This window comes from Cricetulus griseus, chromosome 3 (assembly GCF_003668045.3).
Source record: "Cricetulus griseus strain 17A/GY chromosome 3, alternate assembly CriGri-PICRH-1.0, whole genome shotgun sequence".
Lineage (NCBI taxonomy): Eukaryota > Metazoa > Chordata > Mammalia > Rodentia > Cricetidae > Cricetulus > Cricetulus griseus.
In genome coordinates, this window is record NC_048596.1 from 31,939,459 (window position 1) to 31,954,305 (window position 14,847).

A 14,847-nucleotide genomic window follows, 5' to 3' on the forward strand; every position below is an offset into this window, starting at 1 on the left:
TTTTAGGTCTCTAAATTTGGGGTAGCTTGTAACACAGCAAAAGCTGTAACAGATATATCAACTCGTGCATCTGGGAAAAGTTTTGCTTTCTTTGTAGGAAGATGGACTAACAGTAGGCTACATGGGTGATGCTAACTCATCACATAGTCTATGGGAGGATTTTAAAAACTCAGGGAGACAAGACTAATGGGAAATTGGTCATGTATAATTATGTATCTTGCCTCACCCCTTGGGTCCTGCGAGGTCTAGAGAGTAATGCCTTCTCTGAAGCCCAGAGAACTGTATTCATGAGGTTGAGCCTCAGCAAACTTCAACTGTTCTAACCATGATTTGGCAGGCATGAAGCATCGCCTCAGAGTTGTATTTCTTGATCTCAGTGGAGATGACGAGATACCAGACTAGCACTCAGAATTTTCTTACCCACAGGAATCTCTGAAGAGGTGTGGCTCTAAGAACCAAGGGCTATGTCATCTATAAAGCCACCTTGAATTACAGACTAGAAACCAGATGTGTCTTACCACAACTGAGAACCTTGCTTCTTCCTCTATCCCAACATTGGTATGAGTCAGAGGATATTTTAGTGAGATATATCACAACTAATAAAAATAATTTAAAATAATAATTGTTCAAAGATTTTGGTCAAAGACAGTTAAGAATCTAAAGCCATATATTACAAAAACAAATCAGATACAACTGAACTGTCTATATCCAAAAACTACTACTTTATAAGGTAAGTTTTAACATGAAATCAAAGAAAATTGATATAAATGGTTGTTCAAAATTTACATAATTTATTTATTCTCAATTCATATTTGTTAAAGAAAGGAATAAACATTTCTCAGAAAGTTTTAAAAAATCAGTTATACATAATTTTCATCTGACAGTCCAGTGAGAGGGGTGTTATTCTTAGGATGTTCATATATAGGTGAAAACATTGTAGCTTAAAAGCTAAATAATATATCAAAATGATTAAATTATAGAGTAAACAAAACACTGAACAAGAGGTTGAGCAGGGAAAGGAAGAGCCTATTAGATACAGATTCTAATGGTGGCCACAGGAAGAATGGTGGTTTAGGAGCAAAGCCAAGGGTGACCAAAACAGGAAAACCTAAGTGCCATTGCTTTAGCCTGTTATATTGGCAAAGTGAAGCTTTAAGCATACCAGTGGAAAAGTATTCCAGTAGCAATGTGAACATAAAGACCTCTGGAAGTAGAGGGTGCATCTGTAAAGCTTGAGAAGTTCACCTTCTCTACAAATCTCTGTTGAGGTAACCATCCCAAGGAAAGCAATAGAGCAAAACCACACCACACCAAGCAGAAATTGAATTATAAAAATAGAACTTAGGGAATGCTCTAGAATTTCCAAGGAAAATACTTGGCTCACATTCACTTTAAAAGTAATAAAAGACATACAGTGGGACAGGGACTTTTATATGAAGGTTTGATTTGTGCTCTGTCATGCAGTTTGTGAGTGTCTGCCTTAGCCTCATTGCATGTGTGTGTGTGTGTGTGTGTGTGAGAGAGAGAGAGAGAGAGAGAGAGAGAGAGAGAGAGACAGAGAGAGGGAGAGAGAGAGACAGAGAGAGAGAGATGTCATGGCACAGATATGGAAGTCACATTTACACAAACATATCCATATCTCTGCACATATAAAGGCAATTTTAAAAATTCTTTAAGGTTTAATTTTTTTTTGAGATAGGGTTTCTCTGTGGCTTTGGAGGCTGTCCTGGAGCTAGCTCTTGTAGACTAGGCTGGCTTTGAACTCACAGAGATGTACCTGCCTCTGTCTCCTAAGTGCTGGGATTAAAGAAAATTTTTAATTGCCTTTCTATGTACAGAGATCTACTGGTCATGGGTGCCCAGACCTAATGGATACATATATGATAGAACTCTTGCATGCAAGCTCAAGCAGCATCCTGGAAGAGGTAATGGAAGGATGGCAAGACCAGGAAGTCTGCTGTGAAATCGTGTCTCCCAGAAATGACTGGGAAGCTACATTCAGCAAGATGGCTGCCTTAGCAAGAGCTGAACAATGACACCACCAACTAGACTAGTTAACTAACATGGAAGAGGGAAGTCTCATAGGTCACCAGTCCTAGACAAAGAACTACAGACAACTCCTGATTTCTGAGAGAAGAGGTTGCATCTCCCAGCGATGAGCCCCTAACTGACTATCCAATATAGAGTGGTTAACTTTGAAATCATAAAAACATAAGCAACACTTAATAGACTCAGGAAGTTGTATTTATATATTTGTGTGCATACATAAGTAACAGTAATATTCAAAGAAGAAGAAAGAGAAGCCATTGATTTGAGAGAGAGTGTGGGGGCCATAGGAGGGGTTGGAGGGAAGAAATGGAAGGACAGAAGGGACATAATTATATTTTAATTAAGGATTTAAAATTGTCATTATTTACTTTTTAGGCAATCACATTAAGGTCATAAAAAGTTAGACTAATGAGTATAATTTTATCCTCACTATATAAAGATGTTCAGAGTCAGTCATGTATAAAACACCTATCTCCTACACGGTACTGTGGGAGTCGGAAGAGTCTACACTTCCTCTGTCTTCCAGGAGTCCAAGTGGGGGAGATTAAATGTGTGCTCTAGTCCCCATAGTTTAAAAATGAAAACGTGTATGTACTGAGAGAAAGAGAGAGACAGAGAGAGAGAGAGAGAGAGAGAGAGAGAGAGAGAGAGAGAGAGAGAACTTGTGCTTAAAGGAAAGACAGATCACAATCAGTTGGAGGAAAATTAGGAAGAGTATAAGAGTATGTCTCCTAGGACAGGGACAGGTAATGATTAAAACATGGACAGCCTTCTTCCAGGAAGATCTGAAGTTCCATAAATGAGGCATTGTGGGTGGAAGAGACCACATAAGACACACAAGGACCAGTGAGCACTTTGACGTTGAGGCCTGTGTAGGAGTTCCTGGGACTGAAAACCCATGCAACATATTTAGGCTGGAAGTTTCTTTAGGAATGGAACTAGGAGAAATCTGGTGCTGATAAATCAGCTGGTAATGCCTGAATGCTGTGCTGCTGATAAATCAGCTGGTAATGCCTGAATGCTGTGCTGCCTTTGCTTTGGAGACAGTGGCTGGTATGTTGGGGGATTCACACTGACACATACTTTCCACATATTCATTGCACACCGCACATAATAGTGCCAGGTAAAGAAAGGCAATAAACACCATTCATTTACTATTCAATTTTCAGATAGGAAAATTAATGCTTAAGGAGGTCAGCTGATGGATCTAAAGACTTACATAGTAAAGCTAGAGTTTGAACCTTGGGCCCCCAAACCTGGACTTCCCCTACACATACCTCTTGTATCTCACCAGGAAAGGTAGGCGTGAAATTAATCCTTGATCAGTCGAAATACCACTGGGCATATGCAAGTGGCAAAAGTCCACCTTGAAGTCCCATCCAGGGAAACCAGGGCACGTTAAAGGCTGTAATAAATATGGGTTTGATGCCCTTGCTCACTTACTTCTCAACAAAGCAAGTAGCCCCAGCCAGACTGTCTAACCTTTCTGGACTCTGGGTACCTTGCCTAGGGAGTGATGTCATTAATAGTTCCCTTTTCAGAGGATTTTGAGAGAAGTCACTCCAGTGGTGTGTGTAAAAGGCTTCATAGTATCAAGCACCTAGTAAGTATTTGGTAAATGTTAGGGGTTAATTTTAAGAGATCACAGTGTAAAATAGTGCACACTGCACACACTACCTTATGGCCTCTTAGGATTTTAGGATATTGGTTCTACATGGCCTTTCTCTATTTGATATCCTAGAAAATAGCCCCAGCAAGGGCCAAAGATGGCAATATTTTGTCAGAATCCATTATACTACCGATTCCTAATAAAACAAGCAAACCACTCAACACTGATTGGCAATCAGGATTAGGCCTGCCAATCATGCATCTGAGAGCAGGGGTCCAGCATAAGTGAGTCTGTATACCCAGAAAGACTTTTCTGTCTGCCCTGCTCTCTGGTACTGGGAGGGTCTGCTTCCCCAGCAGGAATCTTAGGCTATGGCATAGAAGCAGTGAGAGACCCACCTTGCTGCAAAAGGCATCTAAACACACCTCAGAGATTTGTGCTTCACAGGCATTCTCTGTTCTGTGCAGGAAGATGATGACAGAGTAAGATGCAGGTTGTGGGAATGTTACTTCCACTATGTAAAAATGTGTTACATTTGTTTATGTTGTGGGATATTATGTAACGATGTGTTGTTGTTTCATCTTGCCTGCCTAAGGCATCTGATTAGCCTTACAAAAAGTTGAACCGCTAATAGCTAGACAGTGGGACTGGTAGGCAGAAAGCATAAGTAGAAGAAGGAATCTAGACTCCAGACAGAAGAAAAAGGAAGAGAAAGGAGAAGGAGATGCCAGGGTCCAGCCAGGCATCTGCCATCCAGACAGTCATGGAGGAAGCAGGAGAGTAGGACATGTAGAATGAAAGAAAGGAAAAAAGCCTCCAGGTAAAAGATAGATGAAAAGAAACAGGTTAATTTAAGTTTTTCGTTTGTTTGTAAAAAAAAAAAAAAAGCTAGCTACAGAAGCATACTCTAAATATTACCATTAACCCTTTTCATCCCATCAACTCCAAATTCAGTCTAAACACTGGGTAAAGAGCTTGCTTTAGGCTCACTAACTTACAGCTGTGACAGTAGCTAATGGGTACATTTAGGTAGTTCTCAGGTCAGTAAATTCACTGAGCTCCATAGTTCTAGCATACAGACCAAATTTAGCACCTTATGTAATCCGAGCACAAAGAGATCTGGAAGGACTTCCAGAATGCCCATCATCAAATGCCCTAACTAATGACATCACCATGTTACAGCTGTAGAAACATCTACTAGAGGGTTCACTGTAAAATAACACAGAAGGCTAGGGAAGTGGGCTTAGTTTGGGGAACAGGGCATTATAGCTACTCATCTGAAATCTCTGAAGGCACAACACATTGGCATGACATTTTCCCTTAAGGTGATACCACCGGAAAACAACAGCAGCAAAACTCTACAATGTTTTGTTTTAAGGAAAACATTAGCAAACATTGTGACATTACAGGTTAAAACAAATGCCTTGTGACACGGACCATAAAAAAAGTAAAGTCTAAACAAAGTCTTATCCCATGGTTGTGTACTCAAAATCGGCTTAACTGCTTCCTCCTGTTAATTCAAACTTCAGAGGCTGCCAGGATTCTAGGAAGCTTCAAACCCACCAGTTATGATTTTGTTGACACAAAATGGTCTGGAGTTTCCAGCCCCCAGAGGAAATCAGAGATATAAATAACTCTATGACAATCTGTTTTAGTAACTGGAAATTTCCACATCTTCCCATGGAAAGCTAGGGGGAAACAATTCTTTTTGGTCTCAGGTTGGTGGCCAAGAGGGGCCTCGGTCCCTCTCTGGGGTTCAGGATCCCAGGGCTGACTTTCTAAGGTGCAGTTGTGCTGGTTCAGATGGAGTCTTGAGACCAAGGAGGCTGTCAGTCTGGCAGGCTCCTCGAGGAAGTGCTGGGTCATGATCCAAAGCATTTGAAAAGTGCAAACGACAGGTTCTGCAGGCCAAGGGATCCTCACTCAGAGTCCAGAGTGAGGGTGTCCCATCAGCTGATCTCAACCGCCAAGGCCACAGGTCCAGATCTGGGAAGAAGAGACCACAAACAGGGAAATAAAGAAATCACTATTCTGATTAGAGCATACATAACTTCTCAAAATAGACTGGAGGGAGAAACAACTTTAAAAAAATCCATGTAATGAAATCAGCATGGCTCAAAGTCATTCATGCCATTTCCTCTACCATTGATTGCCCCAGTCTAATTTCCTTCCTAGCACTATTGCAAGAGCCACCTCCTGCCACCCCCATTCTATGGACCACAGACAGCTGTACTGTGATGAAACATTTCATAGCATGTCAGATGCCCTGGAGCTTGGAGTTACAGGTGGTTGTGAGTTGCTCAACATAGATGATGGGAACTGAACTTAGGTCCACTGCAAGGACCTCTTAACCACAGAGCCATTCCCAGGTCCTTTACTTCTGTTTTTAAAGGCTCTGACAGTTCCAACAAGCTGACTTACTCCATGCACTCACTCGACCAAGTGTATGGCCAAGACTGCAAATGGATCCCGCATGGGTATATCTGATTTGGCTAGTTTGTATTTAAAAATCTTTTCATCAACTATTTACTAACTAGCAGTCATTACATAAACATTTATGTTTCCATCTTGGCAGTGACCGGTTAGAGCTGAGTAGCAGGCTACGTTCTCCAGTTGGCCACCATCCCCACTAGTTACCTCAGACCTCCTTCCATTTCACCTCTGCTCTCAGGCCTATCCTGTTTCTTCTGTCCTGAGCAGTTGGGGAGTCACTTAGAGAAAGATGCTGAGCCCATAGGACCTACTCAAGCAGGTGCTTCTAGGTCAGGGATATCATTTATAGGAATTGGGATTTTCATGTCTGAAGAAATAGATATTTAATCAGGCTTGCCAGGGCTGATGGGAAACTGTTGAGTCCAGCAAATCTAACTGCTGACTCAGAGCTGAGAGCAATCAAACCTCTGCGAGGACCTGCCCTATGCTGCATTTATTCCCTGGCTCTGTGCTCAGGGTGTGGGCCCTTAGTAATGGCTTTTAGACCAGTTGTTGGGAAAGGGCTGCGGGCTCACATTAACTCTTTTTCATCCCATTGGTACTGACGATTGCCATATCTTACGGTTGAGCTGAAGGCTTTCTAGGGTTGCTTTCTCAAATGCTGGCTTTGGAATTGTGGTGCTCGCCACAGTAGAATTCTAAATCAAGCAGCTCGAACATCCTGAGTTTCTGACACAAAGGTGTTTTGAAGTCTGATTCTCCTGTATCATTTTGTTCCACTCAGGTGCCGCATGACATCATTGCTAGCCCACAAAAGAAGTGGCTCTTTGCCAAGCAGACTAGACATCCCATTGTCCCTCATGACTCAGGCTATCTGATTCCAGAAGCACGGCTTCCCAAGCTCCACACTTTCCATTCAACCAGCCTGCAGGAGCCTAGCACTCTCCCTTCTGATGTCCCTTCCCTGTCACTGACTCCAGCTGTGAGCCTGTCACCCTCTTCATTAGCCCTGCCCTGCTCCCAGCTCAGCCCCACAACCTATTTCTTAAACACTGTTGGCTGCAAAACCCTCAGTCAGTTGTACCCCAGCAGAGTTATTGTCTCACTAGTACATTTTGACTGTGTTTCTAACTTTACCATTACAGACTTCCCACTCAGGATAGGAGGCAGGAGAATTTAAGGATACAGATAGAGCAAAGAAAGGCGGAATTGCTCCGGGCCTGAAGTGGATGCCGTCTTTGCTCTCCAACAAAGACAAGGAGAGGAAACACAAATTGCAAGAACAAGCCTAGTAGAACAGCTGCCAATTAAAACGCTTCTGTCTGTGTACACTGATCCTATTCAACTTTCATGAATTAATTAGCACAACCGTGGATACAGTTGCCCCTTCCTATCTCTGTGTTTCACACCCACTGGGTTGACCAACTCTGGGTTGAAAATAACAAAAACAAAACAAACTGCCCACAATAAATGTTTATAGGTAATCTTCCTTTTCCTGTTTTTAAGTATTAAAATGCATTTTAATATTTTTACAAGTAAAGCATACAGCTATATGCGAAGGGACCAGCTCCCCATTTCGGCAGCCTTAACAGCTGAACATGTGCTTGTCTGACCTTGCCTTGGCCACTAAGAGGTCAGATGCCTGCCTTGTGGCAAGGAACCAATCAGAAGTTAGCTGGTGGAGCTATGCTTTACGGCTCTGGGTGTGCTTTACGGACAAGTGCACAGCAATGACGTGCAGAGCATAGCAACCACCCTGGGAGGGCCTATGGGCCATAACAACCAATTGGCCAATCAACACAGGGCAAGTCCTCCAAGCCTGGAGGCACACCAATCCTGAGCCTGTACGTCGTACCCCTAGACATTCCTTATGCTGCCCTACAAGATCTCTATGTAGCCTGTTCGAGCTGTCTTTTTTAGCCATCAGCCATGGCGGGTAGGTGAAAGACCCGAGCTAACATGGGGTTAGCTCGTTAAACAACTTTAATAAAGCCTCATGCAGTTTGCATCAAGCTTTCGAATCCGCCTGGTGATTGGGGTGACTGTGGTCCTGGGCTGAGACCCCGGAGGCCTGAGCTTTCAGGGAGTCTTACAATGATGATTATTCTCTGGGCACAAGCTAGTCTTAAGATCTGTGTGTGTGTGCTGTCTGGTTTTATGTCAATGTGTCACACAAACTACAGTTATCTGGAATGTTGTAGGGCATTTTCTTCATTAGTTATTGATGAAGGTGGGCCCAGCCCATTGTGAGCACAGTCCACCCCAGGCTAGTGGTCCTGGCTTCTGTAAGAAAGCAGTCTGAGCAAGTCTTGGGGGGCAAATCAGTACGCAACATTCCTCCATGGCCTCTGCATCAGCTCCTGCCTCCAGGTTCCTGCCCTGTCCTGACGTCTTTCGATGATGAACAGTAATATGGTAGTGTAAGCATAATAAACCCTTTCCTCCCCAACTTGCTTTTTGGTCATGGTGTTTTGTCACAGCGATAGTTATCCTACAAGAAGGTGTAAAAACCAACAGTGCACAGTTAAAGCCACACTTTAAGCCACCAACACCATCCTGTTCCTTCTCACATCTGCCCACCGAGGTGACAGAGAATGGCACATCCTTTAATTTGGCAACAAATATGGCCAAACCGACAAGGCCCCTGGGGATGGCTGGGAGAACAGACAGTAGGCACCACTGAGTCCCCTGGCAGCTATTTTCACATATTTTCACAGCTATCCAAAGATTACAACAGATCCAGAGACAGGACTGCAGAGCAGTGCCATGAGAGAGCACGTGTGCACCCCCCTGGGCACAGCCACACAGTGTGCTTCTGAAAATGCATTTCAGGGACAGCATCTACACAGAGTATGGGAGCTGGGCTTTTGCTGGGTTAGACTATCTTGGTTGTATGGCACTGCTAAAATGATGTAGGACAGAACGCTTAAACGGAGGGCTTTAAAATACAAAATTACAAAAATACATATTTTATAATACAGGAAATAAGAATATCTGTTAGAAAAGGAAGACTGGGTTTTCCAGAGGCCTCCATGTTTGGAGGTTCAAATTTAGATGCTTTACACTCCACTCACATTTACAGGTCAGGGATGAAAACAACCGTATCCATCCAGGCCAGGTTGAGGGGTCCTGAGGACGTTTCCGGAGTCCCTAGGACCTGCCCCTCTTCCTACCTAGATCCTAAGTTTCTTCCACCTGTGCTCCATCCCAGAGCTGGGTGGACAGCCACAACACCTTACTTCTGCACAAGAGAGGGCTCCTGAGGGCAGGAAAACAAAACAAAACAAAACAAAAACAAAACAAAACAAAACAAAACAGAAACAGCACCAGCCCTGGAAGATACGAAGCTGGAACACACAACCATGGCTCCAGAGGCACCTTTCTCATTATTCCTTTACTATCGCTTTCTCAAAGAGTAGAACAATAAATAGGCTTTAGGTAGGCTTAGCTGGCAATAAGCAGCCTAGAGCAGACACAGTGTAGACTCTTGTTACCATTTGAAGGAGAAATGTCTTCACAGGCTCTTGTGTTTTAATACATGGTCCCTGGCTGGTGCTGCGGTTTTGGAGGGTGTGGACCTTTAATGAGGTGGGAATTAGCCTGGGGAAGTAGGCCACTAGGGTTTGGCCTTGAGGTTAATCGCTTGTTCCTATCTTACATCCTGTTCCACGGCACTTCCTATGGAACTGAGATGTGAGCAAGCAGTTGTCACACTTGCTCTCACTGCCATGAAGAGGCCTGCTGCCGTGCCTTCCCTCCCATGATGGACCCCTCTATAGCCCCTCAAACCATGGTCCAAAATAGACCTCTCCCTTCAGTTGCTTCTTGTCTGGCGATTGGTTACTGCACTGAGAAAAGTAACGGACACACCCTTGTTTTTGTCATTGTTCAGTAAATCATGGAATGCAACTGCTATCTACAAAGCATTTGCACTGTAATAGGTGTTTTAAGTAACCAAAATGACTCCAACATGCATGGTTTTGGATCTGTGGCAGGTTTGTCACCCTAGGTCTCTCATAGTGTCCCATGCTAGAGCAAAATGCTTCCTAACCCTTGCCCGGCCTCTGTGCCTGTAGACTGCTGGCACTGAAGTGGGTCACACTGTGGGGAAAAATGATTTCAAGCCTATATGCAGGTGTAGATAGGTTATCTGCAAATATTGGGCCATTTTACTGAAGGGACATGAGGATTTACTAATTTAAGTGAGGCTACAAACAATTCCCATGGATATTGGGGGATAATTGAATTTACTAACTCAAACTGAGATAGAGAAGGAGGTGAGAAAGAAAAGCAAAGCCACGTTTACTCATCGTTCTGTTCACTTCTGTACTGTGGTGGAAGAATTCATTGTCTGCGAAAGAAAAATCCCAGAAATGTCTAGTTTCAGTATTATTCCTCCCTTTTCACTTTAAAAATAGGTTTTTATTAATTCTTTGCGAGTTTCACAAATGCCTAGAATGGATTTTGATTATATTCATCTCCCCATATTCCCAATGTCCACCCCACCCTCCCAAACCCTTCCGACTCCGAGTCTTCATGTGTGCGGCCCATTTACTCAAGATATGGAACCATCCACTGGAGCATGGCCAACTTACCAGGGGCCACACCCTTAAAGAAAAAGGATTTTCCCTCCCCCCAGAAGGCTTCAATTATCATTAACTTCTCAGATAGGTGTGGGGGCTCATGAGCCCCTCTTTGCTCCATGCTAGAATGTTTTGAATGCTGCTCTTGTACAGGTGGCCAGAGCTGCTGTGAATGCACCAATGCAGCAGTCCTGTCAATGTCCAGAAGACACCATTTTGTGCCGTGCCTGTCCTTCCCAACCTCTGGCTCTTACAATCTGTTTCTTCCTCGTTCATGGTCTCTGTACTAGCCGGTTTTATGTCAACCTGACAAACCAGAGTTATCCAGAAGGAGGGAATCTTAATTGGGAAAATGTGTCCATAAGATCCAGTTGTAAGGCATTTTCTTATTTAGTGATTAATGGGGGATGTCTCAGCCCATTGTGAGTGGTGTCATCCTTAGGCTGGTGGTCCTGAGTTCTATAAGAAAGTGGGCCGAGCAAGCCCATAGGGGGCAGGCCAGTGAGCACCTCCCCTCCATGGCCTCTGCATCAGCTCCTGCTTCTAGGTTTCTACCATGTTTGAGTTCCTATCTGTCTTAGTTAGGGTTTCTATTGCTGCAATGAGACACAATGACCCAAAGGACAGTTGGGGAGGAAAGGGTTTATTTGGCTTATACTTCAGCATTGCTGTTCGTTGCTGAAGGAAGTCAGGACAGGAAGTCAAACAGGGCAGGATCCTGGGGTCAGGAGCTGATGCAGAGAACATGGAGGGATGCTGTTCCCTGGCGTGCCTTCCATGGCTTGCTCAGCCCACCTTCTTGTAGAACCCAGGATCAAAAGCCCAGGGATGGCACCACCCACCATGGGTTGGGCCCTCCTGCATTGATCACTGAATGAGAAAATGCCTTACAGATGGATCTCATGAGGGCATTTCCTCATCTGAGGCTCCTTCCTCTGATGACTCTAGCTTGTGTCAAATTGACACACAAAACCACCCAGTACACTGTCCTGACTTCCTTCAATGATCAACAGGAATATGAAAGCGTAAGCAGAATAAAACCCTTTCCTCCCCAACTTGCTTTTTGGTCATGTTGTTTTGCTACAGCAATAGAAACTCTAACAATGACAATCCATGAACTTAAAGGGGTGGGGTATGATATAGATGTCCTATTTGTAGCTGAGCTCTCCATAGACAATTATTCTCTGAACTTTGAGCATTTGTGAGCATCTGTGTTAACCAAGGTCCACTGTGGAAAGGAACTTCATGTTAAGATCTGGGAGATGCACTAATCTATGACTGTAGAGATACAAATTTAGAGAACAGATTGATGCTATTGTCCCTTTAGTAAAATTACTGTAGTAGGCTCACCATCAGAGCCTACGAGTTCTCCGATAGGTTCTTGGCCACAGATACAGTACCAGCCATGCAATTCAGCCTGTGGAGTGGGCCTCAAATTAAATCAGAATGTGGCTGATTATGCCCGTAACGTTATTGCCACTACTACACCAGTGGTTACATTCTTGCCATGCCAGTTACTGTTGGAGCTCACAGAATTCTCAGCTGGGTAAGATGACGGCTCATCACCAGGACCATTATCCTCTATGTAGAGTAACTAAAATTTCTAATATGAATAGATCGATCATATGAATACATAGATTAGATGAAAAAAATATATAGCCTGTAAAATAGTAGGCTCCCATATGGCTTTTTTGAACATCTTTTTTTTGACTGACACGTCATACCTGCCTGTTTTGCAGTAGAACACAAAGCTTGGCTGCTTAATTTATACTAAGGTGTGGAAACCTGATGTCAGAGTTCCTAAGAGAACAAAAGCTCACGTTTGCATGATGAGTTGTTAGCATCAAGTTTTTCTAGTTTCACTTTTTCCTTAACCCCTAGTTTCATGTGCTCTTTCCCCTCAGGTTTTCTTCCAGGACTTGGCACCCAGCTGGCTGAACTGTGCTGAACAGCCCCTGTTGCTTCTTTTCTAACGAGGTTTTTACTAACCCCATCATGACCATCCTGACCTTGCTGGCCTCTTCAAGAAAGTTTGCATTTAGAAGGAGCCCAGTGGAACTGCTCTGGAGTGTTGCCATGCTCAGCAGCAGTCTCCCTACTGCCAGAGGCCATGCTACTATTCGCCATGGGCCTTAGGCAACCAGAAACCACAATCTTTGGCTTTTGGTTTAGATTCTTATAAAATTCTGATTTTGGTCCTCTAGGACCACCCAAAATCTAGTCCTTGGGCTAGTGTTAGCTGGATAACTGCTAGTTACCAATTTTGGGTCTAAAACTTAGGAACTTAAAAAAAAACTATTTTGTTTTTTCTGTTATGAAAATGTGTTATATCTGTTGTATCTAATAGAAATGTAGGGGGGGCGGGGGCTAAGAAGATAACTTAGTGAAACAGTTGATGCCCAAGCATGAGGACCTAAGCTTGATCCCCAGCATCTGTGTGAAAAGCTGACTGTGGTGGCACATACTTGGAAGACAAATGCATCAGTGGCCAGCCTCAGATCCCAGTGGAATACTGTGTGGAGAAAACAAGGTATATGGCTCACAAGGAGTGGTACCCAGGCATACATTTGTTCCCACAGGCATACATATGTTCCCCAGTCATGCATGAATGTGTATACACACACACACACACACACACACACACACACACACACACACACACACACACACGCACACCTGAACATACACATGGATAAAATAAAATACAAATATAAGCTGGAACTACTATGTCCTTGTGGTTTTCCATTACAAACAGACCACAAGCTTACTATGTAGCCCCAGCTGATCTCAAGCTAGAAATCCTCCTGCCTCAGCCTTCTGAGCCTGGGATTAAAGACATGCATGAATCAATACACTTGGCTTTCCATTTTAGTTTTTAAGAATTTATTTACTGTGTATATTATGAAAGTATCAACAGCACCTTGAAAATTGAACACACACGGGTGACACACACACAAAACCTGGCTGTTGCCCAGAGTTTGGGAAACGAGCTTCTCAAGATCTGAAGACTTGTTCCAAACTTTTTCCACCAAGAAATTTGTATGCTATTCTCTCTCTCTCTCTCTCTCTCTCTCTCTCTCTCTCTCTCTCTCTCTCTCTGTGTGTGTGTCTATGTGGGGGTGATAACTACAAAAATCAAGCATTTTTGTAGTACAAAAATGACCTTATTTAAAAGCAAGTCTTTGTGCTTATGTAATTTTACCATTCATTAAAGATGAAAGAAAATTTGTATACTAGTGACTTGGTTGTGTTTATAACTACGAATGTGTAGAAAACCAACACATAAATATACAGCACAAATTAGCAGAAGTATATTTAGGGCTAATTCAGAAATTGCTGGAAATTCTGTCCTAATAGCAAACCAAAATTTATTTAATAATTTTTTTAGTGAAATGAAAGCCAACAATGAAAAGTTTTAAAAATAAAATATCTAATGTAACTAAATATAAAGTTATGAGTTTGATACATGCTGAGGAATGATGGTAGAAAAATATTAAAAGTGTTTTGTGTGGCATGTAGTTGTACACACCTCTAATTAGAACACATGGGAAGCAAAGGCAGGCAGATCTCCGTGAGATCCAAGGTAGCCAGGCCTACATAGTGAGTTCCAGGACAGCTAGAGCTAAATAGTGGGACTCTGCTTTGAAAAGAAATGAAATAAAATAGTATATTTTTTGTAATTAAAGCATTATATTTCAGTAAGATAATAAAGCTGTATATGTACAATAAGTCATGACACTGCAAATCATAACACATGATAGTCTCTGCAGCATTCCTTCGTGTGGCATAGTAGGACAGCATGCACAGTGCAAAGCGGTCATGCTGCATGCTCAGAACCATGTTGTCATGATATTATGTGATATCACATGGGTAAGTACTGACAAACACCTCAGATTCACTATACATTTACTTTTGAATTGACAATTGGTCATTGCATGGTCAGACACCATTCGCCAAGTTTTTTTTTTTTTTTTTGAATCCCCATTTGTTTAAGCCACCCAAAATTTAATAAATTCTGTAAATCTAGACTCTGTAGCAGGTAATTGCTATATGGTCCTCTAGTTTGACATTACAACAGGCCCCAACATATAAATGACAACCCACTCAATTCTTTACATTAAGATTTGTTCCTTCCTCCTGTGGATAATAAAATCCAGATCAATCGTTTTTACA

The 14,847-nt window shown here is 42.8% G+C and overlaps 1 non-coding gene across 1 annotated transcript; it reads left to right on the forward strand.

Moving 5' to 3' along the window:
- Positions 1-10,063: 10,063 nt before the first annotated feature.
- Positions 10,064-10,197, forward strand: LOC113834796. The gene has a single exon (XR_003483600.1). It is a non-coding gene; the product is annotated as a small nucleolar RNA SNORA42/SNORA80 family (small nucleolar RNA).
- Positions 10,198-14,847: the final 4,650 nt, after the last annotated feature.